A 10,728-nucleotide genomic window follows, 5' to 3' on the forward strand; every position below is an offset into this window, starting at 1 on the left:
TCAGACACCAAAACGAATGAAATTTTCAAAAAACTTAAGAACTTTCATTTTAACAACCGGACGTCTTAATCAAGTCAAATAAATTTCATTTTGCACCAAAATTTGCAGACAAGTCATATATACTGTAATGAACTTATACCATATTCCGGAACAAGAATCCGGACCTGGTAGAAACAAAGTCAAACTACGATCAAACTTGAAATTTCTTTAAACCTTTAAACTTCTAGTTTTCAACAAATGGCGATAATTCGAGTTAGGATCTTCCAAATTTGATTCCGGGCATACGCCCGAGTCCCAAATCATGATACGGATCCACCGGGATAGTCAAAATACTGATTCGGGTCCGTTTGCTCAAATCATTAACCGAAGTCAACTCAAATGAGTTTTAAGGCACGGTTTCACATTTTCATCAAATTTTCACATAAAACCTTCTTGAAAAAAGACATGAACTACGCACGTAAATCGAGAAAGGCTAAACAGAGCTACTTGAGATTTCAAAACAAAATATTGAGGGTTAAAACAATAAATGACCTATCGGGTCATCACGCTTACCTAGTCTTAGAGACAAGGTGCCATCACGACATCCTATGGAGGGAAATTGGGGTCGTGATATTTCTACATCAGGAAAAGAAAATACTTAGTTTGTTGAAATAAAAAAAATATCTTTTCAACATCATGAAAAGAAAGTATTCGTTTTGTTGAAATGAAAGAAAATACTTTTCTACATCATGAAAAGAAAGTACTTATTTTGTTGAAATGAATAAAAATATTTTTTATACATCAGAAAAAGAAAGCACTCGTTTTGTTAAAATGAAAGAAGTACTTTTTCTACATCAGGAAAAGAAAATACTTAGTTTGTTGAAATGAAAAAAATATTTTTTTTAAATCATAAAAAGAAAGTACTTGTTTTGTTAAAATGAAAGAAAGTACTTTTTCTACATCCGGAAAAGAAAATATTTAGTTTGTTGAAATGAAAAAAATATCTTTTCTACATCATGAAAAGAAAGTACTCGTTTTGTTAAAATGAAAGAAAATACTTTTTCTACATTAGGAAAAGAAAATACTTAGCTTGTTGAAATGACATAAATATCTTTTCTACATTATAAAAAAAAAGTACTCATTTTGTTTAAATGAAAGAAAATACTTTTTTACATCATGAAAAGAAAGTACTCATTTTGTTGAAATGAAAGAAATTTTTTTATACATTATGAAAAGAAAGTACTTGTTTTGTTAAAATGAAAGAAAATATTATTTCTACATATGGAAAAGAAAATAGTTTGTTTGTTGAAATGAAAAGAAATATTTTTTCTACATCATGAAAATAAAGTACTCGTTTTGTTAAAATAAAAGAAAATACTTTTTCTATACCCGAAAAAGAAAATACTTTGTTTGTTGAAATGAAAAAAATATTTTGTATGCATCATAAAAAGAAAGTACTCGTTTTGTTAAAATGAAAGAAAATATTTTTTCTACATAAGGAAAAGAAAATACTTATTTTGTTGAAATGAAAAAATATATTTTTTCTACTTTATGAAAAGAAAATACTCGTTTTGTTACACTTTTTCTATTTTAGGAAAATAAAATACTTAGATTGTTGAAATGAAAGGAAATTCTTTTTATGCATCATGAAAAGAAAATACTCGTCTTGTTGAAATAAAAGAAAATACTTTTTCGTCATCATGAAAAAAAAAGTATTCATTTTGTTGAAATGAAAGAAAATAATATTTCTATATCATGAAAAGAATATACTCATTTTGTTAAAATAAAAAAATACTCTATTTACAACATGAAAAGAATGTACATTTAATAATATTTCTATTTAGGGTGGGTGGTGGGCAAGGTTAGGGTGGGTGGAGTGTGGTGTGTGTGGGGTAGGGGTGGTTTGGGGGTGGGATGGATGTTAGGGGTGCTTATCGGGCGGATAATTACGCTTAATAGTTCAGCTTAACGGTTATCGGATTATAAATGCATTAATCCGCTAGCCATCCAAAAGGACAACAGGCGGATTGGTATCAGATTAACAATTATCGGGCGGCTTATCGGCTAAACTAAATAGAAACTTTTTGAACAATCATTCAATCAATACCAAACAGTTTCAAATCAATACCAAATTTTTAATAACATCTAAGATCTAACCAAATGGTATTTTTTAATTGAAGAGTCTTCAAGACTACTCATACTGTCATACACGTATTAACTAAATTTTTAATATCATCAACACTACTCATACAGACATACACGTTTTAATCATTGAGATTTCGATTTTTCGACTTCTCACTTCTCAGTTCAAGAGATAGAGATAAGACTGGCGACTTCTCTGTCTCTGGTGGCTGCAGATAATACCCTAAAATCCCCCTTAAACTATCAAGTTTTTATCAGTTTCCTACTTAAACTATTCGGTATCCCCAAAACTCCCCTGAACTATATTGCCCTTCATATGAAAACCTACTCATTGCATTCTTAGAGGTACGTCTAGTACACGCTCCTAATTGTCTAAAAATGTGCCATGTAGCACTACACGTGGCTATTTAACTCAGCTTAAAACCTGCCTAAACTATTACTTTTTTGTCAGTTACCTACTTAAACTATCTGGTGTCCCCAAAAAATCCCTGAACTATATTTTCCTATATATTAAAATTCCATGTTGAACTTTTAAAGATACGTCTGTCTAAATATATTAACTTATGGTTTGTACAAAGTTTTTATATAGTTTAATCATGATGTATTACTTTCGAATGATAGATTAATTCTAGGAATTTTGGCCAAAATAATATCTAATGTACTGTGTTATTTTAGATTTAATTGTGATTGTGCTTTATGCTAGACTCCAATTGATAAGTCCTTATTTATATTCACTTTGTAGAACAGTTAAAAAAATAAAATGAAGGCATATAGTGTTGTATTTCTTAAAAGTCATCTTATATTACATAAAAAAGATTACACAAAATAAAATTTCGCAAATAAAAATCAATTGTCCAGCAATTACATTCTCTAATTCCAGATTACATAAAGAAAGTTTAAGAGATTCAACTTTATTCTTTACAAGGTGTTGAGTTTAATAAGAAGATTTAAATTGGTATTCTTTCAACAATATGTGTAAGACATGAAAGAAAACTCAAACAAGAAAGAGAATAAATAATTTCAGAGGAAACAAGAGAGGGAGAATTTTTTCCCAGAGGAAACCCATATGGAGAACTGAAGAAAAAAAGTTAAAAAATGAAGAAGAAAGTGAAAAATAAAGAAGAAAAGTGAAAAAATAACGAAGAATGGTGAAAATGAGGAAGAGAAATGGATATAACTAAAATGAGGAGAATATTTATTTAAAAAATTAAATTTGAAAAGGAGTTAGGCTAATTAACCATTATTTTCTGTTATGTGGGCTATTTTGATCGCTTTTTTCAGCTACCACGCGCTCGCAAGCAAGTATCTACACATGTTATGCTAGGTCAGCGACGATGAGGTTTTAATACGAGCGGCAATATAGTTCATGGGGGTTTTGGGGACACCAAATAATTTAAGTAGGAAACTACAAAAATATGATAGTTTAAGGGGATTTTAGGGTATTAACTCCTGCAGACAATTGAGAATTAGAAAATATAAATTAGGGATTTAGCCATTTAGGGTTTCAATAGTACTTTATATACATATGGGTAAAAGTGTAAATATAAAAATTCTTAACGGGTTAACGGTTTACCCGATAAGAAAAATGAGTAATCCGCCCCCAAACCGTTAAGCCGTTAATTATAAAGTCTCAATCCGTTCACCATCCATTACCTCGATAATCTGATACCAATAAGCCAATAAGTCATCGGTTGACAAGTGAGGCTTGCTCAGTTGGTAAAAGCACATTCACACACGACCGTTAGGTCCTGGGTTCGAGTCACACTTGAGGGAAAGTGTTGAAACACTATAGATTCTCCTAATTTGGGAGGGGTTTAAAAAACAAAAATCATCGGTTCGGTTAACGGTTTCGATTCGATGTTGAATATCCCTAATGGATGTAGTGGGTGGCCTAATGGATGTAGTGGGTGGGGGTTGGTGGGGATGGAGAACAGGATAGAAAATATTTTTTTCTTCTTTTGATAGGGAAAATATTTTCTTCAATTTAAAAAAAAAAATAAATTAACGAAGAAAATATTTTTCAAAAAGTTTAATCCAACCAAAAATGAAAATGAGTTGATATTTACAAGATGTTTCGTGGGACCATCCAAACAAAGCCACTAGTGGCATAGGAGTGTATGGTTACCAACTCAAAAGACCACTTCACCATTAAAACAAAAAGAGTTGATATTTACAAGATGTTAAATTAGCTCATTTTGCGTGCAGATTTAATATTATTAACTTTCTGGTTGTAAAGATAACTTTACATTGTCACGACATTCTTGGAAATCCACAAAAGGGTGACATAAAGATGCGAAAGTTTTTTTTAAAAAAAGAAAAATAATCCTACACTCACCTCAGTTGTAAATCTGCACAAAGTTACTATTTTAATCCAATTTAAAATGAATAACTGAGTTCTCGTTTCTAATTGTACACCGGGGAGGATTTAGGACCCATACCCTCCTTTCTAAAATGTATATAGCATTGTAATTTTTCTGATATTATATTTAATTAGATCTGGGAGAACCCATGCACAATATGCCACTTTGATCCGTTGGTGGCCGAGTGCCCCTTTGATAGTCCAGTTTGGGGGTTTGGTTCCCCTATTTCCCTTTATACTTTTTGTCTTTTCTTTTTGTGTCTCATCTTCCTTTTCCTCCTTTTCTTTTTTGGTTTCATTTTGTTTTTCTTCTTTTATTGTTTTATCTTTTCTTTATTTTATGTTTATTTTTTTCTCCCTTTTTCTTTTCTTTTTTGGTTCATTCTTGAGTTTTAAAATTTTTTAAAAATTAAAATTCACATATCCTCCTTACCTCTTTTTCTTTCTCAATTTTTTTCGAACAACAGTCATTCTTTAACTAATTTCTTTATCATTTCTCTCATTTATATTTTTCTTCAATTTTTTTTTTGATTTGTGAAGTGAGTTTACTTCAAATAACGATACTATTATTAATTATTTTTAAGGTATAAAATTTGTTAAAAATAATTGTAAACGAAATAATATTTTCTTATGATAATAGTATTAACCATGGTTTGTTCGGTAAGTTGTTATAGCAAAATTTTGAAGGAGTCACGTTAGACGATAGTATAGTGCACCCATACTCTTAAAATCATAGATACGCCTCTAATTGTACATAGTTATTACATAAATGACGTCTTTGGAGGTGAGCATACAAATTCAGTTGTAGCTCCATGATTTAGATTAAATTAATTATTATTTATGTGGAAATAAGTGAAAATAAAATATAGCGAGTAAATGATAATATTGTGACAAATACTTTTACGTTCTAAATACAAAGAGTAAATTTCATGTGTGGTCACTCAGATTTATGCTCGTTACTCCATAGTCATAATTCTTTCTTTTGTTACATAAAAATCATTTTACTTTGCTCTACTTTTCACAAAAATAACTTTGATCATTTTTTGTGAAAATCTCACCTAAAATGTGAGAGAAAATGACAAACAATGATCCTTATATTTGGGGTAAATTCAAATTGGACCCCTAAATATACTCTTTAGCTATTTTGATCCCATAAGGTTGTCAAAAGTGAGCGCTTTTAATTTTCATTAAAGATTTATAAACTCTGCTTATTAAATATACTAAAAACTAAAATTTAATTAACTAGAATCACCAATATAGTTCCGTCAAATCCAGTAATGGACAAAAAAAATTAAAAATCATAGGTGCTCTGCTAACTTAAACATAAAGTTACTATAAAAAATATTATAAGTTTGAAACTAATTGGAAAGTAAACAAGAAAGTAACGACACACTTTAGTTTTTTAGTCTATTATTGCAATATATACAAACAAATCACATCTCTTCCGGACTAAATTAAATAGTTAGTATTTGATCCTTTACTCGATAAAAAAAATTAGTGATTTTTCCAAAAGTCAAACCAATGGATGAACGCAAATTCACCAATCACCATAAATCGACTTTAATGCAACTAACATATATTCACCTTGAAAATGAGTTAATCCTTATATACGAATTTTATATCTTACCACATGATTAATTATGAAACAACAAAATTCAGTTATCTTATACCTAATTGCAAGTAAGACTAAATACTTTGATGGGATGGACTTGTCAAATTCAGAAGTCTGTAAAATAAAAAATGGACAAGATGCTAGAAGTAAATTTTAAAATAGCATATTACAACTCAAAAAGTTATGCAAAATCTTATAATAAGTCAAAAATAGTCCTAATTGTAAAAAAATACACTTCTAAATGTGATTCCATAGTAATTTCTTTTTCGCATTTTCCATTAAAATATCAATTATAATTTGTTAAACACTCTACGAAAACCAAAAGTACTCACTTTTGACAGCCTTATTGAATCAAAACAACTAAGGAGTATATTTATGGGCGCATATTAAACTTACCCGAAAATATAAGGATCATTTTTGTTATTTTCTCACATTTTAGGTGGAATTTTAACAAAAAATGACCAAAGTTAGTTTTGTGAAAAGTGAAGCAAAGTAAAATGATTTTTATGTAACAAAAGAAAGAATAATGATTTTTGTGTAATGCGTACAAAGTTGGATGATCACTCATAAAATTTACTCAAATACAAAAAAACATTTGGAGATTCCATTTAAAAGGAAATTAAGGATCGTTTAAAAGCAAAGGAAACCAATAGATTAGTGTATAGAGAAACCTAATAGCATTATCTGTTGACTTCAATGTCTGAAGTTTGTGGAATGCCAAGATTAACTTCAGACATGCCCCAAACTTCTGATATATATGTCTAAAATTTAATGAAGTCTGACGTTGATTTTGAAGCAGCTAAACTTAAAAAAAATATTAATGAATGCCAACTATGCTTGTGGCTAAGCTATCTATTTATATATATCATTCAAACTAAGATCCAAATTAAAATTTTCATCTCAACCCTATTTAACTTTGGAAATTTCTGTAACTTTCTCATTAATTTCCTTATTCTTACTATTCTTCCCTTTTCCTAATGTAGCCATAAGGAGATCGCTGAAGCAAGGTTAGTTTCTGATTGGCATGTCAAAGCAATGTTAAACACAGAACGAAAAGTTAAATGTTGGGAGACAAAAACTAGAGAAGAGAACTTCAATCTTTTGATTATAACGTCAGTTCATCAAAGGGATAACAATTTTAAACTGTACATATGATGACCACAACTCTCATTTCATCACATCATTAACATTCAAAGAAAGCTTATGAAACGTACGTAGTTAATCCTCAATAATTCTCAGCTATCCCTCTCTCCTCTTCTAACATAAAATTACTAGTACTACTACGTATATAACAAAAGAGATAAACCCTCTTATTAGCTTTTCGATCATAACTAGGATTAAACGCGAACTTTAGTGACTTTACCTAACACAATAGTACTACTAAACATTTGAAGCACATATATATGTATCTATTACTAGCTAGCAGTCAACACAATCTTTCTCAGAGTATCATTTCTCGATTTGTGCATGTCATTCTTTTTCTAAGGGTGACCTGGAGTGTGGTGATTATTCGCACCGGCACCTGGATAATCATTAAGCTCAGCATCCATTCTTCTTATGATGGCATGATCAGCTATTTCCATACTCTCCTCCATTTTCTCCTAAGGATTTGAAGATACATAAATTTTCCATTAGTCTATAACTCCAAAGGTAACAGGTGAAACAAGAAATAAGATAATAAACACCAATAACATAAGAAATACATAGCAAAAAACTAAGCATGATATGAAATTACAATACTTTTCAAACTTTGTTTTCGGAAGTAAGAAGATTGAAAAGTACCATTTCCATACTCTCTAAAACCTTGTGTTCTTGAGATTTGTATACCAGACTTGCGCTTCCTGACAATAAAATCAGAATGTACACACAATCAATCATCAAAGGATCGTTTAATGAGACTAGAAGAAGAGAAAATTAATATTAAGTAAGAAAACCAAAAGATTACTTGTAATTGGAACGGCATTCAAGTAGATAATTTGAGAAAAACAAAGAAAAACCAGAAATAAAGTAAGAGAAGTGCCAGCCATGGCTCGAAAATATAAATCTTTTCCTAGTCTTTTGTTCTGATCAGTATGATGAGCTAGCCCTTTAATGCAACAAGGACAAGCTAGTGCCCCATTTTATACATTCTTATTCTTATTGTGGACATATCCGCACTAGCTAGCACAAGATGAAAAGAAAGCACTTTGTGTGTACCTATTGGTTGCGGCAATCAAATCACAAAGTCAAAAAGGTGACTTATATCCACGTTATGAAAGACGTGCACCATTAGGTACATATAATTGGAGGATTTACGAAACTCAGTATAAAAAATTTATAAGTTTTATCACTGAACGCTTATTTTAGTAATTATTGAGGTCACAATTAAATATTTATACATATGCAATGGATTTTCTAATACAAATATAAGGTATATTCAAAAGATATTGGATCTGTCCAAGCAGAGGATTCAAAAAATAGAAGAAGTAAACACGCAATAAGCTAAGGGGATTCAATATGTAATATATAACATGTATATATATATATATATATATATATATATATATATATATATATATAGAAAAAATCGACCTAATATACACGGTATAATTTTGGGACGAAAGGGTTCCGGCTGAACCTCATTCCACCCACCTAGTTCTGCCTCGCTTACACATATCATCCATGTGAATATTATTTACGGTTATCAGTGTATTTTAACCTATTATAGCATGTTATTATCATTTTTGTTAGATTATTAATTATTTTTTATCAAAAAAAAAGATTACATGTAATAAGATATAATTTTATAAATAATTTTTACATTGTCACTCTATATACTACTCCCTCCGTTTCAATTTATGTGAACTTATTTCATTTTTAGTCTGTGCCAAAAAGAATGACCATTTTTCTTCTTTGGAAACAATTTATCTTTATGCAATGATTTATTGTCACACAAAATATATGTGCCTCATTATACACCACAAGTTCAAAAGTCTTTTCTCTTTTCTTAAATTCCGTGCCTAATCAAATGAGTTCACATAAATTAAAACGGAGAAAGTATAAATTTAATGTGGGTGTGAACCATTGACATGAAACGGGGGGGACAATGGACTTTAGGTTTAAGTGGTAGGTATGATGAGGAAATTTATTAAGTCAAAATGGGGAACAAGGATGAGCACACTGTGCAAGTGGAAGGTGACCGGATAATGATGTGTCTCAATAGTACTAGTAATTCCTCCGTTTACTTTTATTTTATCCACTTTAAATTTTTCACGTAAATTGAGAAATAATAAATAAAGTGTATAATTTATCATGATACCCATATTAATTGGTGTATAGTTTTAATGAATTTGAAAAATAATTTGGAATAATTAATTAATGCTAAGGGCAACACAAGAAAATAAATTATTCTTCTCATACGAAAAGTGATAAGTAAAAATAAAAATTTATTTTTAGAATATTTAACAATTAAAAGTGAACTATGAGTACTAAATAGAAGTCAAGCCTTAGTGGAACGTATCATGAATGATTTCCGGGACATATTCAATAGAGTTTTTTTGAGGCAGAATCACATATAAAGATCCCCGTCATTAATATAACTTGTTATAATTACATGGAACTTCCATTTTAATACTGATGCATGAACTTTGACATGAATGGTGGAAACTACATCAATTATATATGAAAATGATGTACATTATCTAATTACAAGTGGAACTTTCCAAATAGTCACTTCTAATTATTCTTTCCATATCATAAGTTTTGTGACTAGCTAGATGCTAGGGTTATCACTTCTAATATTTGTCATTTTGCTTTTGCAGATGATAGATCTTTTTTCGGGTAAGAATCTACTAGGTACTTACTTAATCCTTTTTCGTTCATTGTTTATCACTGTTGCGGCAAAACGCACATGCACGTATATGCGATCGTTAAGTAATAAAGTGACTAGAAGTCGGATGTCGAACCCACGAGAACTTGTGATTAACTATTAACTAAATTAGACTATCCTTATTATCTAAACACGAATTAAACCTAGAAGTATTTGATTTCAAACTAATTAAAATAAAAAGAAAACAAATAATGAACTTTGAACAAAGGAAGAATAGATGTTTATGTATTAATGTAATGAAAACGATTTAGGGTTATGGGCTATCTAACATTCGTATTGTATTCTTCAATTGAATTGACTAACTAATTCATTTAGTTCATTGGTTGACAGGGTTAATATTGCTCGTAAGAATCTGTGGAGTTCTTACTCGCCTATTCAAGCTAACCTAATGCATGTATGTCTATGGAATTAGAACTAACAAGAACACATTCATAATTCATGTACATCAACCAAGCAAGGCAAATATGTATATGTCTATCCTAATCGTGAATATGTTCCCCGATGCCCAGGGACTTGCTCTACTCAATCTTATGTGCAATCTAGAATTCCCATTTTCGAGTTCAATTCTAGATTTGTAGATAGTATTCAATTGGTGATCAAACAATTAAATAATTAAGCGCAAGATTGAATAAACAAACCAATATGATAAATCAAGAAAGCAAAATCAATATCCGAATAACAATAGTCATGAAGAACCACAACCCTAGAACGTGAAATTTAGCTCCACATAGACATGGTAGCCAAATAATAAATCATACAAAGAAACAT

The 10,728-nt window shown here is 30.1% G+C and overlaps 1 long non-coding RNA gene across 1 annotated transcript; it reads right to left on the minus strand.

Moving 5' to 3' along the window:
- Positions 1–7,171: 7,171 nt before the first annotated feature.
- On the minus strand, positions 7,172–8,196 carry LOC142178568 (uncharacterized). The gene is made up of 3 exons (XR_012706820.1): positions 8,038–8,196; positions 7,875–7,933; positions 7,172–7,693 (listed from the first exon to the last, which is right to left on the minus strand). It is a non-coding gene; the product is annotated as an uncharacterized LOC142178568 (long non-coding RNA).
- Between the last annotated feature and the right edge of the window lie 2,532 nt (positions 8,197–10,728).

This window comes from Nicotiana tabacum, chromosome 24, assembly GCF_000715075.1.
Source record: "Nicotiana tabacum cultivar K326 chromosome 24, ASM71507v2, whole genome shotgun sequence".
In the NCBI taxonomy this organism is placed as follows: domain Eukaryota; kingdom Viridiplantae; phylum Streptophyta; class Magnoliopsida; order Solanales; family Solanaceae; genus Nicotiana; species Nicotiana tabacum.